Genomic DNA, 16,478 nt, shown 5'->3' on the forward strand with positions numbered 1-16,478 from the left:
TACATAGTGCTTTCTATGTGTCAGGTACCATTCTAAGAGCTTTATGCACGTTAACTCATTGAATTCCAACAATGATCTTATGAGGTGGCACTATTCTTAGCCCTTTTTATGGATGAGGACACAGTTCCTGCCCAGGTCACACAGTGATATGTAAAGGGACTGAGCTTTGAACCCAGGCCATCTGGCTCAGGTTTGTGCTCTGAATCACTAGGTTATAATATCTTACAAAGAGGATATAAACAAACAAATAGCAGTGCTTTTAGAGTCAGACATAACTACATTTGAATCCCAGTTTTTGTGGATTGGCTACATGATTCTTGGCAAACATCTTACTTCTGTCAGTTTCCTCATCTGTAAAATGGGGATGATGGTCACATACCTGATGACACTGCTGTGAGGACTGCACAAAATATAGTCGGTGCCTGGCACTTAGTGACCACTTGAAAAATAGAGACTGTTTCCTCAATTGAGATTAAATTACCAGCCGTTTTGTGAATATTAATGTAAATGGCTGTTTTTTTCATTGGCTGGAAGCATCTGATGCTTTCAGGATAAGCAGAGAAGGGGGACTTGGGAATAAGGGGGAATTGGCTCAGATGCAGAATGTGGGAAGTGCTGAATTAACCCTTCACTTTTTTTACAGTTTTGCCTAAAGCCAGTGCAGTTAAGAAAATAAAATGAATAATCCTTATATGGGTTTTTAAATCACTCTGGGGTAAAACATCATCATCCCCATTTTTTGAATGAGGTAGGAGGTTCAGGGGTTTGCCCAAGAGCAAATCAAATAACAGAACAACAGCACTGAACCAATTAAACAACAGAGCCAGGACTGACATATAGATTTTCTCATTCTACAATCCCTGCTCTTTCCTGGACCCCCACTGCCTGAGTAATTGTGGGGATGTCATGGCTGGGGGGTGGTGACCACAGCCTCTCAGAAGGAAAGCACTATAGAAATGATGACAGTATGGTAATAATCACGCCTCTGGGAGAAATGTTTCATCAGTTCATCAGTTCATAGGCTGCCACTGCTGAGTGGGGACAATGGCCTCCTCCCACCTCAGAGCTAAAGTTGATTCACTGATAAGTGTGACAGACCCCCTCCCTATGGGGTCCACACAGCTCAGGGTCAGATTACACTATCCCTTTCTCTCCATTGTTTAAGGTGCTTATCAAAAACAGTAGTCATCATTCTACAAAACAGGACGCAAGCCATCCTGGAGGACACTGATGACCTCAGCAGGCAGGTGGCTGCTGAGAGATGGTCGGAGGGTCCATAGTGGAGGCTAGCTCATGGCTCACAGCTAAGCAATCTCTTGCCTCTGTCTGATCCTTCCTCATTTTCGACTCAAGAGTAGAGAGGGTCAGTCAGGAGCAAAGAGAGGACACTCTGTTTGTGAGGCTCCAATGGTACCACCCATTTATCGAGCTCGGTCAATCCTGGCCATGTAGGGGTTACTACCATTCTCCAGAGGGAAGAGATGGCAACCCGAAATGGATTGGAAAGATGCAGAATTCTCAGCCTTTTTTCCAACAAGACATGAATGTTGTAGAACTCACTCCCAGGTTAGTGCAGGGGTATGCAATCCCAGGGCATGATCCCACAACTTTCTCTTTCACTCAGGACACCCTTTGCTGGCCCAAATGTGGATAATTATTAAAGCTGGGATTCACTACACTATTTTCTTTCCTTGTGTGTATGCTTGAAAACACCATAATGACCAGTTAAAATTTAAATTTGAAAAGCCATTTGGAAGGCAAGCGCATAAAAGTGATATTAAGATAGAGACAATCTTGTGTCTGCCAGTTGACTTTTTAAATACGTTATTTACAATCTGCGGTACTGCGTTATTAGTAATGAAGTGCTTGCCACACACATCTCAATACCCAAGTGCAAGGGCATCTGGGATAGCAAGCTGGAGGGCTGGGCGAGGTCATCAATTTGGTCCTTTCCTTTCTGGTTCCTTCTTCACATGAACCCCTCCCCCCCACCACACACACACTCAGTTGGTGTGGGGCACTCCTCGTGGGTGGCGGCCATTTGGAACTCCTTTGAATGGGGTACCAAGATTACCGAAAGGTAAGGACACAGTCAAGCACGCCTAGAATTGGTATAGGTGTCTGCCATGAGGGGCAGAGGACACAAGGGTCTGTGGGAGGAAACACAGCCCGAATTCAAATTCATAGCTATGTTCACCAGTGCTTGACTAAGAGCTTTACACATCACCTTGGTCAATCCCTTCAGCAACTCAGGTGATTAAGCCCATTAAATAGATGAAAAAACAGAGGCCGAGTAACCAGCCAAGTTCACATAGCGAAGACACGGAAGTCTCTCAACTGGACTTCCTGACTCCGCTGTCCACATCTCCTCCCAGTGTAAACCCCTATTTCTCATAGTGAGTGGGGGAGTCAGGGTTGAGTTGCTTGAGAATGGCATGACATAGCAAAGTGACTCTTAAAAGAAATAAGCCAGCTGGGTTAACTCAGTGCCCGGCACTTGGTAGGCATTCGGTAGATATCTATGAACTGGACTTTTGAACAGACTTTCAGGCACAGGGTGCGAGCGGTGGGAGTTTTCAGTGGGTTGGGCATCACAGTCTGCCTCCACATACACTTGCATTTCCTCCATGGCAGGAAACCACATAGAAGGGCCTTGCCCTGGGTCAGCAACCTTCCTACAGGGGAATGTGCCAGTCATCTTCCTCGTCATCCCCAGGCAGCCTGAGGAAAATTCCTTTCTCCTGTTGTAGATTTAGGGGGGCTAACTAAGCTGCTGCCCTGTTCTCCTCCTGCTCAGAGGACCCGTCTGAATGAGAGCAGGAGGCACACTTCTTGGTTGTCAGCATTTCCAGGAAGTTCAAACCCCCGTGTGCTCCCCATGTGACCTCATCTGTCTCTGTCCTGGGGCTTCTGAACTTGGAAGGCATAAGAAGAACTCTTCTTCCCAGCATGACCAGGCAGTGACAAATGCACCACATGGAAGGAAATTAGTGAATAATCCTTGCATATTCTGAAGTGAGTCACATTGGCCTTTGTTAAACACTGCACTCCAGATGATTCGACTTGTGGTTTCTGTTTCTTCAGAGTATGTTATTAATGAACACCCAAAGTACTAAGTGCCAGGGACAGCAGATCAGGTAGTCCCTGACCTTGAAGCATGTACACAGAAATAATACTATACTGTTACCACCTCTGGTAACAAAGTAACAATAAAGAACAGGTAAGATGCCTCTGTGAACCTGGACTGCAGTCATTCTGGTAACTACTGGAGACAGAAACTAGTCAACAGTACCTCCAGGGACCCTTACCCCCTGTACTCTCCCTGCCCAGTCCCTTTCTCTGGGTTCTCCATGCAGATTGCAGTCAACAGTGATCCATAGTGACTGACTCTGCCAGGTGCTTGAGCACCTACGCCTGGCACTCTGTGCTTCGCCTGTCTAATCCGCACAGCAGCCCCCAGAGGTAGATATTATGCCCTTCTTCCCAGAAGAAGAAATTGAGGATCAGGGAAGTTAAGTTGTTTAAGGTCACATGTCTAGAAAGCATCAGAGGACTGGAATATAGATCTGATAGGGATTCTAAAGCCCATGTCTCTCCTCCCACACCTGGCTGCTTCAACCTCACCTGCCTCCTTGTGGAATTTCAGGTAAGGAATGCATACTGAGTTGGGCAGCGGTGGTTGTCATACTGGTGGCTGCCGACTCCACTTATGTATCTATCTGCTGCCGGCTCCAGGACCCAGCAATGCCCTGCTTGAATCACCACAGGGTGAAAAGAGGAAACCCTCCAGTCCTAGGAGGGTTATCTGAGCCTATAAAATTTCAGAGATGGTGTAAACTCCTTCTTAGAATGGCCTTTTAGCTTTTTATTGGCTCTATTTGGAAACAGAGATGAGGTAACTTAATAAAGCCCCTCTGTGTTTTGAAACCCAGTGACAAGTTCCGGCCATTTTCTCTTGGGACCCGCCAGGATGACAGCCAGACAACAAGGAAGAGGAAGAGAGGCAGAGGAGTTGATTTGACTTTCAACCTTCCCCCTATTTACAGATGAGACAATTCAGAGGAGAGACGATCCAAACCCACATCCACAAATGACTCAGCGACTGGTGTTCCAGGCACACTCTCCCGTCTTCCCTACCAGGACCAGAAGTTGACTTTGATCCAGTTCTGTCACACAGTAAAGAAAGGGGAACCCTTGCTCACCATCCAAAATAAACCCTCTGGGCATGGCTTCTCTCCACCCTCTTCAGGGCCCTCTTGCCTGGCCTGCCTCTCTCTGCTTCCTTCCCAGGGCGTCTTCCAAACCTTTCCTCTATCCATTCTTCTCAAAATCCCCCCTTCTTCACCCTGATATCAATGTTCTCCAGTTGGCCTGATCCTAAGAATCACCTGGGGAACTTGAACATGCAGATTTCCAGGCTCCTCTCCTACAGGTCTGGGTTGGAGAGATCCAGGCAGAGACTTGGAGAACTCGTGTTTAACGAGACTCCATGTGTCCTTACGATCACACATTCTTGGGAAACCCTGGACTGTGCTCTCCCTGTCGTCGGACACTCCTCCGAAACCAGCCTGGAGCTGGCCAGTCCTCAAAGCCACCTACGTCTGTCCTGTGACAACACCTCCGGTGCTCCAGTGTCAAAGCACGCTGACCTCCCACCTCCAGTGATCCGCACCTGAACTCCATCCCACCTACCAGGTACCACCTGCCATACTACCTCTCTCCTTTCGTTCACCAGCGGCTCTGCAGTTCCTCTGCTGAAAGTGCTCTCCGTGAGGAAGACAACAGCCTTCAGAGTGCATGACCCAGCAGGCATGATTCGGACATTGCGTGATTGACCTTTCTGTTACATGTGACACTGGTGACCGCTTCCTCGTTCGTGAATCTTTCTACTCCCTTGATGTCTAATACATCATTTTCCCCTGGTTCTCCTACCTCTCCAATCCTCTCCAGCCCATCTTCCTTGTGGGTCCTCTTTCTCCAACCACCCTGAAAGTGGATGCATCCAGGTCCTGAATTCAGCTCACTCTCTCTGGTTATCACACACACTCCATAGTTTTACTACAACCTGCTTCTTGAGCTACAGTCTCACATCCAAATGGTCTGCTAAATGTTGATTTTGGTACAGACAGTTCAAAACCAGTACATCCCAAAGCTAACTCACCCCGAAGCCAGTCCTTCTCTTTTCTTCCACATGTCAGGCTACTTGCCTGAGCTGGAACCCTGGGAGCTGTCCTGGGTCTCAGTCTCCCTTCATCACCGCCCCACACAAATGCACACACACAGCCAAACTATGCACCAAGTCTTGGGGACTCTATGCCTCGACGGTCCTCAAATCCATGCCCTCCTCTCCTTCCCCACTGCCACACCAGTAGAGGTCCTTCTCTTCTGTCACCTGGACTCTGTCACCTTAGCCTCCTGGCTGGTCTCCCGCCCTTCCATCCTGCCCTTCTCTAACCAGTCTTGCACCCAGCCACCTGAGCGATGCTGCTAAGATGTGGGCCTGATCCCATCTCTCCGCCATTTACAGCCCCTCAAGAGCTTCTTGCCACCCACAAATTACAGTCCAAACTCCTCAGGGTGGCTCCCCTGAAGCCCTCACTTGTCCCAAGCCGCCATGTCATTGCTCGGTTTCCCTCCTCCTTCATCCAACTGCCTTCTGCCCCACCACTACCCCCAGCCCAGGCATCGCATTCCCCACAACTTCTTTGCTGGCTCTACACAGCTGGGCTAGTGCCCTTCAAACATGTCCCTATAACACACTACATTTACCAGATTACCTGGGAACATCCAGCTATTAACTAGGGAGAAAGTTTGGGGATTGTTTTACAGGGTTACAGCGTCTCTCCACCCCTAGTTGTTACCACAGTGACCAACGGCTGGCTCTTCCTTGCACCTATGATTGTGTCTCAAGTCAATTCTCCCCTCCTTCTGCCTTTCAGAATACAGCACGAGGACCACCCAGGGATCGGCCCACCTCTATCTCTGTTCCTCAAAGGGAGTGGCCTCTCCTGTCTATTGGCAAAGCTACCAGAAACTTGGCTTTGAACCATTTGTGTCTAACAGGTGGTCCGGATATTCTGACAGAGACTGTGGGTTTAAAGAGAGGGAGACATGGAATCATAAAATGCCATGTTTTCAGACCACCCTGAACCCCAAGGGCCAGTCACTGGTGAAGGAATACTGTACTGTGGAGTCTAGGTGGGAGAGAGGACACTGATCCACATACCTGCCCCCTCAGGAATTCTGGGATGTCAGAGCAGGCCTTTAGGAAGGTTATTTCCAAGCCAACCTGCCAGACCTCTGGGAGGAATGGTGAAAAGCTAAGACTGATGCTAGAACGCCCAGGGCTATAAGGTGTATACTATAAGGTGGAGGGAAACACTGCCCTCAGCCTCTGCAGGAGCTCTTTGGATAGACAAGGTATTCACACTCTATAGGAGATGGGGTAAATCTCCACCTGGGCTTAGATTGCTCAATAATGTCACAAAGATTATTGCTGAATTGGACTCTATGGAGCCCTTCAAATGTCCTCTGACCCAGCCCTAGTACTAATGGATCACAAACTTCTTCAAAGAGGGGCTGGAAAAGTTGATAGTGCCAGGCTATCTTTTGTAACCTATCAATAGCTGGCCATACTATGGAAAGGAAAGTGGAGACGGGAGCAGTAAGTTCAGAATAAGCAGCAGAAGCAGCATGGCCAATCCAGACCATTAAAGCAAAGAATGGAAAATGGGCTGCCGTGCACAGTTGTGCAGGTTGTTCACTGCAAAAGGTTGCTCAACTGAAGGAGCAAATGGAGGCTGAAATCTAGCCTGTGCACCCATTTCCCAAGCTCTTTGTCCTGGTGCAGAACTGCATTTGCTGGAAAGAAGAGGTGCCTGTTTCTAAATTGCAAAAAGGTACCATTTGGGATTGTTGTGACTTTGAGGGAGAAGACATTGGCAGCAGCAATGAGAAAAGCTTATATGAATGCAAGAGAAAGCCAAGGATCTGGCAGAAGACAGCAAGGGCTTTGAGAGCCCCAGGAACCCTAATGGGTGGAAGCTCAGAACGTCAGCTTATTGATATGCTGCCCAGACCCATGATTATGCCCTACTCCTCCCTATCACCCCCTTTACCATCATCCTGCTCCCTCCCAGCCCACCCCTGGCCATCCAAAGTCTCCCTGGCCAGAGGAAAGAAGGCCAGTCTATCCACGGCTGTGGCTCCAGTCACCCAAACCCTAATGACTCCTGAATGGGGTGGAGGATACCTGGTAAAGACAGGCAGTCTCCCCAAGCCCACCCTGTGACTACCACCAATCTTGGCTATTATCAGAGACCTCAGCTGGAGAGCTAGGCCACCAGCCTTTGGCCGAATGCCAAGTGAGAAAGGGCTGTTGAGTTTCCCCCCTTGTTCCGTTTCTATTTATAGCCTCACCTTAATAGCATCCACTCCTGGTGACAGCTCACAGGTTCTAACCTGCCAGGAGCACTTCTAGAAAGATTATAGCCTTGTTCAGAAAGCTAACAGCACAGAACAGAAAGGAGCCTGGGGATGGCCTCCTGCCTTTTTTGCTTGGGACCGAAGATGGACAGGCAGGTAGAGGAGCCTCTAAGGCACAGATGTCCAGGGGAGGCAAGGGGAGGGGAAACTAGCTTTTCTGAGCCCCTGTTTTGTGCTGTGAGTAGCTGATCGTATTTCAGTCTCCAAAAACCCTGTAAAATATGTATCATTATTTCCATTTTACAGATGAAGAAACTAAACCTCAGAGAGGAGAAATACCCTTGGCCAGCTGGTAAGCGGCAGGGCTCTGATTTGAATTTTCTGATCTTTCTGGCTCAGACACATGGGGTTTTTTTAACCCAAAGTATGTCACCTGCAAAGTATCTCCCTTGGGGAGAGAGAAACTCAAAATAGTGCAAAGGAACAGAAAAAGCTTACAGTGTTTTGCTCTAGCAACTGAAGCCAATCTCCCTACTATCTTCTCCCTCCCTGATCATACTTCCTGGGCACCCTCAGGGGAAAATTACACTCCTTGCTCCCCGCACCCCACCCCTAAGGATTTTTATTCAGGTGAAATAATTGTATCAAAGCTGTACCTTGTGGCGGGGAGGAAGGGTGAGTAGAAGAACTCATGAGCTGATTAAATATGAGCCAGCAAGGGAGAAACTTCTTTCCCTCCATCCAGCTTCTCAACCCACTACTCAACCAAAGCATCACCTCTCAGGGAATAACTGCCAAGACCCACAGTTTAGTTAATAAAATGTGAGAGCAGGAAGGGGCTGTAAATAATAATAACAATGTTTACCTAGTGCTTTTTATGTAATAGCCAAGCACCGTTCCAGGGATGGGATATTACACAGAGACCCATTTAACACACACACACACACACACACACACACACACACACACACACACACACACACACAGTACAAATGGGAAAACTGAGACCCAGAAAGGTGACAGAATGTGCCCAAAGTCTCTCAGCTCTTAGGAAAGGGACTTGGAATCAAGCTCACACAGCCTGGCTCCTAGATGCTCCCCTGCCTCTCAAAGGTCATCTCTCCTCACTGTCCCCTTTGCCCCCACAAAGGCAGAGTCAGCAAGGTGTTGGGTCTTCTGGCTGGGACCCAGGGCTCCTGTCACACCCGAGGGGCTTGGCACACTCACGACTCCAGGAGGGTGCTAATGGCACTTCATTCAGTTCAGATTTCAGATCCCACCAAACTAGAAAATACTTTCTTTTTTTTATTATTTTTTAAAACATTTGTATTTACTGTTGAGAGAGAGAGAGAGAGACAGCGCACACGCGTGTACGCGCATGCATGAGTGGGGGAGGGGCAGAGAGAGCGGGAGACAAAGAATCCGAAGCAGGCTCCAGGCTCTGAGCTGTCAGCACAGAGCCTGACACGCGGGGCTGGAATCCATGAACTGTGAGATCATGACCTGAGCCAAAGTCTGACGCTGAACCAGCTGAGCTACCCAGGCACCCCTGAAACTAGAAAATTCTTAAATACCTATTTATTTGTCTGACATCTGTGCTCTGCTGGGCTTATCGAAGGCTAGCTAGAACTTCCACTGGATTCTTCCCATTTCCCTTCAGCAGAGATACGAACAGAAGCCAGAGGGACGGTGGCACCTTGCACCTCACACACCCAGCAGGGCCTGGCAATGGCTCTAAGCACTCCCTGCAAGGCCAGCAAGTATTTTGATAATCTTTCCCCTACGGGATTCTCCCGTGGAGAACACATGGACGCAGTCGGGAGCAATCTTTCAGCAGATTCCACAGGAAGGAACACTACATCACTGGAGGGCATTTTGACGCTCAGGGCTTGGGAGAAGGGAAGCAGGCTTGGAGGCAAGGGCTGCCCAGACGTTCGTGGACCCCTCAGCCCCCAGTGTACAGAGGTGGCTGGCTGCAGTGGACGTGGTCGAGTGGGAGGCAGACGGGGTGGGGGTCGAAAGCACAGCCTACAGAGTCAAACCTGGGCTTCAGGACTGGTCCCGCTGCTTGAGGCCACGTGACCTCCAGCGAACCACTTCAGCCTCTCTGGACCTCAAGTTCCGCCCTGGAAAACGGGGATAAGAGAGCAGTACTCACCTCTTGGACTGGCCCTGGAGAATCAGACACAATAACATTAGCAAAGCACTGAGCACAGGGCCTGGCACATGCATGCGCTGAGTCACTACCATACAGACAACTGTCATCGTGAGATCCTTCTCTTTCCTTGAAAACGAGCTCATGGGGTGTGTCCTCTGCTGTCACCGGTCCCCTTTATTGAGCCTCCTTTAGGGGACCTGGGACCCCACATGTGACCCCAAATGTGCCTTTGGGAGGAGAGGGAGAACCCTGAAACATTGTCCCTTGTGGCCACAAGTTCCTTCTGCCAGCACAGAAGTTCCAGGGCCCATCCTGGCTCACAGCCAACTCCCGACACGTGTCAGGTCAGCTGGGCAATGAGAAAAGCCCCACAGACTCCTAGCACGGGACATCTCTTCACAAAGGCATATAACTTTGAAAAAGATAAAACAAAATTAAACATTTACAAGAAGAGGAATAATACAAAGCCACTGGGGACAAAAAAGACTTGGTGCAGACCGGGGGGCACAGGGTAGAGTCCAGGCTGGTCAGGACCTCAGGGGCCTGTCTGACACGGTGGCTCCCCCCACCCCTCAGGCCCATTTTCTAGCCCCACCCCCAGGGCCTCTTTCAGAAGACTGATTTGCATCTTTGGTATCTATAGGCCCCAAATGATACAGAGGATTGCCCTGGGGCCCAACATGCTCCTACTGACTCAAGGTCAGACAGTGGATTCCCGAGACAGAAAAGCCACTTCCTGTGTCCCTAAGCCACCTGCCTGATAGCTACTTTCTCCTCTGAGGGCACCCGAGTCACCTGCAGGGGCAGGGCGGGACCTGGTCCAGAGAAGGGGCTGGGAGAACGAAGAGCCCAGGCCACACACAAACCTGTGGTTTGGGATGGTGTAGAGTGGACACACTGCTCATCCACAGAAGAAACCTAACCCTCCTGTAAAGGGATTGATCCATCCCACCTGAACTTTAGGAGAGATAATCTCACGTCGCAAGGTCTTGGGGCCAACACACTAATCCTTGTACACATTCCGCCCCCTTCCCCAACCTGTGCATACCCACATCACTGCCCTCCTGATCCCAGATCCCTCCTGAAGCCACAGGGCCCCTTTTTTTAAAATGATCTAAGAATCCTGTTTGGTGTTATGGGGGGGAAAATGTGTGTCTAGGTGTAGGGGTGTGTGTGTAGGGGTGGGTATTCATGTAGGGAGGGAGAAGGTTGACAAGAAGTCCAAGCACATGGGCCAGAAAGAAGTCTTAAACACAACTGCAGCCTATCTCCTCTCTATTACCCCAACTTATCAGCTCAGGCCCAGGGTCACAGGAGGTCAGCAAGCCGACCTAGTTCCCACACCTGGCATGTGGCTTTGAGCAGTGGAAGTGGCTGCCGTGGCAACTAGGTCCTGCAATAAGTCTGTGGAGTCCTGGGCTCGGGCCCAGATCCTGTATGGTGGGGACAGCAGTGTGCCCTGTCCCTGATCTGACTGTGCCATGCCAGTCCCAGAAGCTCCCTCAGAGGCAGGCATGAAGCCAGAACACTTCATGAAGACTGGATGTCTGATAACAGCCCCAGCCCTCTGGAAACCTCACACTGGCCAGTGGCATAGAACCCACCAGGTCCCAGCCCTCCCTGGAGCTCTGGGCATCCGATTTCAGTGCACTTATGCTTCAGCTACTCCCACAGGAAGGAGAGGGCATGCTCCCACCCTGTTTTTAATTTCAGGAATACAGCAATCAGCCATACTTGTGGTTTCATTATAGTCAGAGTGGTAGCTACCCACATTCTTCACAGACTTCAAACCTGATCCCAGTAGAGCCCCAAACTGTGACTCTGGAAGTAGACAAATAGGCCCAGGAGACCAGCAAAGGGACCCCACTCTCTGTGGTAATGGATGAGAACACAGGTACAGAGAAGTAGACACATTTAACCAAAGTCACACAGCTAGTGAGAAGGCAGAGCCGGATTTTAATTGGGCGCCATGGCCGTGGAGCACTTAGCCTCTGTGCTTCACTCTGTCTCTGCAAAAAGATAAGGGCCATGCCCTAAATGCCCAGTGAGGAGCTGGGACCCCATCTGGGTGTGAGAGGAAGTCACTGTGTTTTTAGGCGGGAGAGTGACCTGATCTATTACACTTTTTGGGTAATGTTTATTTATTTATTGAGAAAGAGAGAGAAAGCATGAGGTTGGGAGGGGCAGAGAGAGAGTGGGAGAGAGGATCTCAGGCAGTCTCCACTATCAATAGGGAGCCTGATGCAGACTCCATCTCATGAACTGTGAGATCATGACCTGAGCTAAAATCAAGAGTCAGAAGCTTAACCGACTGAGCCACCCAGGCACCTCTATAGCACTTTTAAGTGACTGATCTGCTCACAGTGGGGAGAATAGATTGTAGAAGATCAAGTCAGAGACTACATCATTAATCCAGGCACTAACATTATTGTAACTGACTAGCATACCAGCAACTCTTTGTTTTTAATTTTTAAAGCCTATCAGACATTGCACTTTTATTTTTTGTGGTTTATCTTCAAAGACTTTGGCAGCTAAAACAATACATCTTTTCTTTCCTTAAAAAAAAAAACAAAAAACCTCCAAAACTCAATAGACACACCCTCCAAAATGATTTAGGGTAGGAAAGCCAGTTTTTGCCAGTCTTACCTAATTCCACTATAAAGCATCTTTTCTACGGTCTTTAGATTGTTATCAAATGAAGCCAATGATCTTCCTAAGTTGGGAAGTTGATTCTTGCTCCACCCAGGTTGTTTCCACAGCTAGGAAAAGGGGGTAGAGTCTTAACTCCAGTGGGAACTTGGGGTGTGGGTTTATGTGTGGAAGAGAAGTTCATGGGCTATACAAAAATTTAAGCATCTGATCTTGAGCATTTAAGGGGGCGGGTATTAGGACTACAGTGATAAATCATGGCTCCCCAGACCAATTTACCCTGTGACACTGACTCTGGATGTGGTGTCTGTGTGTTCCAGGAGCTCTTGTAAAAGAAAACAATAAAGGCATACTGATAGACCTCCCAGGGAAATATGCAGAAATGTTATTTCATACAAACCTCCAAGCTCCTGTAAACAATTGCCTAAGGTACTTATGTAAAATGCAACTTCTAAGGGCATCTGGATGACTTAGCCAGTTAAGTCTCTGACTTCCGCTCAGATCATGATCTCATGGTTCCCGAGTTTGAGCCCCACATCAGGCTCTGTGCTGACAGCTCAGAGCCTGGAGCCTGCTTCAGATTCTGTGTCTCCCTCTCTCTCTCTGCTCTCCCCTGCATCTAGCATTTCCCTTCCAGCCCAGCTACCTTCTGATGCCCAGAGTGGGGTGGCCTGTTCTGGGGTGCAGGTTCAAGGCAAGTTTCCCTGCCCTGACACCCTTTCCCGGATGTCAGGTTGTCTAACTTCTGTGTGACTCCCTTGCCTCATCACTAAAATGATAACTATTGTTAACTATTGTTCACCCCATAGTGCGCTTGTGTTTCTGCAAGTAAAACAGAACAATTATCATCATTAGTGATGACATCATATGATCATTACTGGAAGTGAAAGGGTAGGAGAGGAGGTGGTCAAATCTAAAGCACACACTCAAAGCTACGATGAATAAGGACCCAGAATTACCCAGGAAACAACCACCCTGGAGCCTGGGCAGGTTAGTCAGAGGATTCTCTTAAGCTCCTGGCGCTACTCCAGAAGCCACTTCATAGGCTGGATCAACACCATTCCACACCCCCGGGGCCAGCTTCTGCTGGCTCAGCATTGCCCTGAGCTCCAGGGCCCAGCACCAGGCTGGCAGCTTCCTACCTGGCTGGTCCCAGTCTCCCGAGGCTGGTTTGGATCAGATGCAGCTGTTCCTGTGGCTGAATGCAAAAAGCAAAGGCCTTCTGGGTTTGGTGTGAGGAAATTCCGGGAACTCAGGCAAGGCTGGGGCTGCCTTCCAAGGCTGGTTCTGCTGAAAGGGGAGTAACCCGGGTCACAGGCTGGTCGGACCTGGGTCTGCGGCCTCTCCTGGGATTGCCTTCTGGGCTATAGAGCTAACACTGCCCACCCAGCCCAGATGCTTCCCTGCCCGTTGTCTGAACAGCTCACAATTTAATGCTAAATAACAGTGACTCACAGGACAGTGGTTCCCTTTTTTGCCAGAGCAGTCTTCTATAAATCAAACCTTTCTCCTAGGTGGAGAAAGGTCTTTACTTTTCAATAGAGCAGGAGGCAAGCAAAGTGTTGTGATTGGAAGCACACACGTGCAGTCAGATTATCTGCATTTCGAGGTGGTTCCACCATTGACAAAGTGGTGTGACCTTGGGCAAGTTATTTAACCTCTCTGTGCCATAGGTTCCCCACCTGCAAAATGGGGAAAACAGTAGCACTTACTTTATAGGGTCATGATGAGGGTTAAGTGAGTTTAGAGCTATGCCTGGCTCATAGTAGGCACTTCTTCTATCAGTGTTTGATAAAAGTCCAATCGTGGAGAACTGCTTATGTAAAATCTATATAATGGAATACTACACAGCTACTAAAGTCTGTATTATAAAAGAATAGCAATATGGAAATATATTCATCATCTATTATTAGGTGAAACAGTAGACTCTACAACAAACTACAGTGTAACCATTATTGTTGAAAAAATAATAAAAAATAAATCTACATACATGGAAAAGTGTACTAAAATACACCAAAAGAGTGTTTTCTATCTTCCAAAATTTCTGTGTTCTCTGTATTACTTTAGTAATTAAAAACAAATAAGAAAACAATAAAAATTATTCAGTAATACAATATAGGAGCAATTATTTAAGTGTAGTAGAGGTGCAAAATCCAGATTAAATGATCATGCTTTACAATGATGATGATGATGATGATGATGAGTGTCACCTGGGCGGCTCAATTGGTTAAGGATCCGACTTTGGCTCAGGTCATGATCTCGTGGTCTGTGAGTTCGAGCCCCGCGTCGGGCTCTGTGCTGACAGCTCAAAGCCTGGAGCCTGTTTCAGATTCTGTGTCTCCCTCTCTCTCTGCCCCTCCCCTGCTCATGCTCTGTCTCTCTCTCTCTCTCTCTCTGTCAAAAATAAACATTAAAAAAAATTAAAAAAAAAAAAAAAAAGGATCCAGTGCTTGATTTCAGCTCAGGTCATGATCTCATGGTCAATGGGTTTAAGCCCTGAGTCGGGCTCTGCACTGGCAGCACACAGCCTGCTTGGGATTCTCTCTCTCCCTCTCTCTTTGCCCCTCCCCTGCTGGCATGCTCTCTCTCAAACTAAATAAATAAACTTAAAAAAAATGATGATGAAGATGATGATGATGATATTGGTTCTAACAGTCCCTAGCCTAGATCATTCAGAGCTGAGGCTAAGAAGTAACCACTACCACGTGCTTTAATGGTTGGCAAAATGTTATCATCAAAAGGAAAAAATAATACTACATGTTTATATGGCTACGACATACTATTGTGCTTCTGGGAATAATCAAAAGCTAATCATACCAACACAGCCAGATTTAAAACTTACCTAGGCAACAGGTGACCCACATACGTAAAATAAACAAAAAAGCAAATGACCATGTGTAAAAGCAGTGAATTGAGAGTGCTTTGCAAGGTGGTGAGTGAAGGGGTGTCATGCAAGTTGCATGCATGGACAGGATGGGGTGGGGTGGGGGAGGGTTCCTCCAGCCATTGAGTCAGAGGTTTCAAGAAGGAAATGGAACTTCAGGCTGCTAAAATAAAGGAAGGAGATAAGCATCTCCTTTTACTGCTCACTTGTGTAGAACTCGAATGGAGAAAAGAATAAGTCGAGAAGTATCGCCTGAAACATGACCTTCGGTAATAAGCAGACTTCTCTACTCTGTCACCAAGCCACTTCTCCCTCTGCTCCAGGGTTTGACAAAACAATGAAAACCCCCAAACATGCTGCATGTGGGCTCTGATGGATGAGGCTAATGTGAAATTGAACCCTTGGTGTGACAGAGAACAGGTAGTAGGAAGAATCCCCAGACCACTTTAACCTCACCTACAATGTGCCTCCTCTGGTTTTGCCTGGTGTTCTTAACACCAATAGTTTCATACATCCTTTCCCCAAATCCAACCAACTGGGGGTCCCTTTGCAAGTTGTCATGATCTTGTTCATCTCCATACTTTTAATCCATAGATTCCCTCCCCAGCATCCTGTTACCCTCAGAAGACACGAAGACATTTGCAAGGAAAAAATACTAATTGCAAATACTGAAATGTGCTGGCTGAATGAAACTTTTGACTGACAGAAACTGGTTTCAGTTCCTACTTTATGGTTTCCACCAAAGTCCCTCATGTTACTCACCTACTCACAAACCACATTGATATCCACATGGAAAGGATCATCTCCACAATCCCCCAAACACCTGACCTGGCTGGAATTCTTTCTTTCTTTCCAAAGACTCATGGGGTCCTGGGGTTGCCTTCCCAGGCCTGTGTCCAGTGCCCAGCCAGGACGAGGTTGGCAGGTTGTTTTTTCAGCAAGAGCCAACAGTGATTAGAATACACAGGTGCTTTCTGTTGATGCTTGTGGGGAAAAGACTTCTAAGCTTCAGGTTTATAAAAACAAAATTGGTATCAGGAGGAGAACTGATTGCGCAGTTGAAGAAGGCAATGAAAAGCATCACCCGAAGTGCCACAATAACCTGAAAAAAAGTCCTCATTGTGTTCGGAGAAGGGAGGGCCGGGGAGCCCAAATGAAGTCAGCGCTTTTTCCCTTCCAAGAGCATTTGGTTTAAAGCCACAGAGAAGAAAGGAACAACAGGGTGTCCACAGGTGACCCCTCAGGCACATGTGATAACAGCAGGCCTTCCTGGTGGTGGGGGTGTCTCTCATCCCTTCCTCTGCTTTCTGACCCCAAGAGTTGGAGAGGCTACATTGATTTACAGCCTCATCTCTTTTCCCT

The 16,478-nt window shown here is 48.0% G+C and overlaps 1 protein-coding gene across 1 annotated transcript in view; it reads right to left on the reverse strand.

Annotated features, from left to right (window-relative positions):
• BCAR3 (BCAR3 adaptor protein, NSP family member) overlaps nt 1-13,599 on the reverse strand; it is a 136,966-nt gene extending 123,367 nt beyond the window's left edge. Inside the window, exon 1 of the mRNA XM_086717583.1 lies at nt 13,375-13,599. The gene's annotated coding sequence lies outside the window, so the exon portion shown is untranslated. The remainder of the gene's footprint in view (nt 1-13,374) is intronic.
• Between the last annotated feature and the right edge of the window lie 2,879 nt (nt 13,600-16,478).

This window comes from Puma concolor, chromosome C1 (assembly GCF_028749965.1).
Source record: "Puma concolor isolate L17-30 chromosome C1, mPumCon1.1.hap2, whole genome shotgun sequence".
NCBI classification, from domain to species: Eukaryota; Metazoa; Chordata; class Mammalia; order Carnivora; family Felidae; genus Puma; species Puma concolor.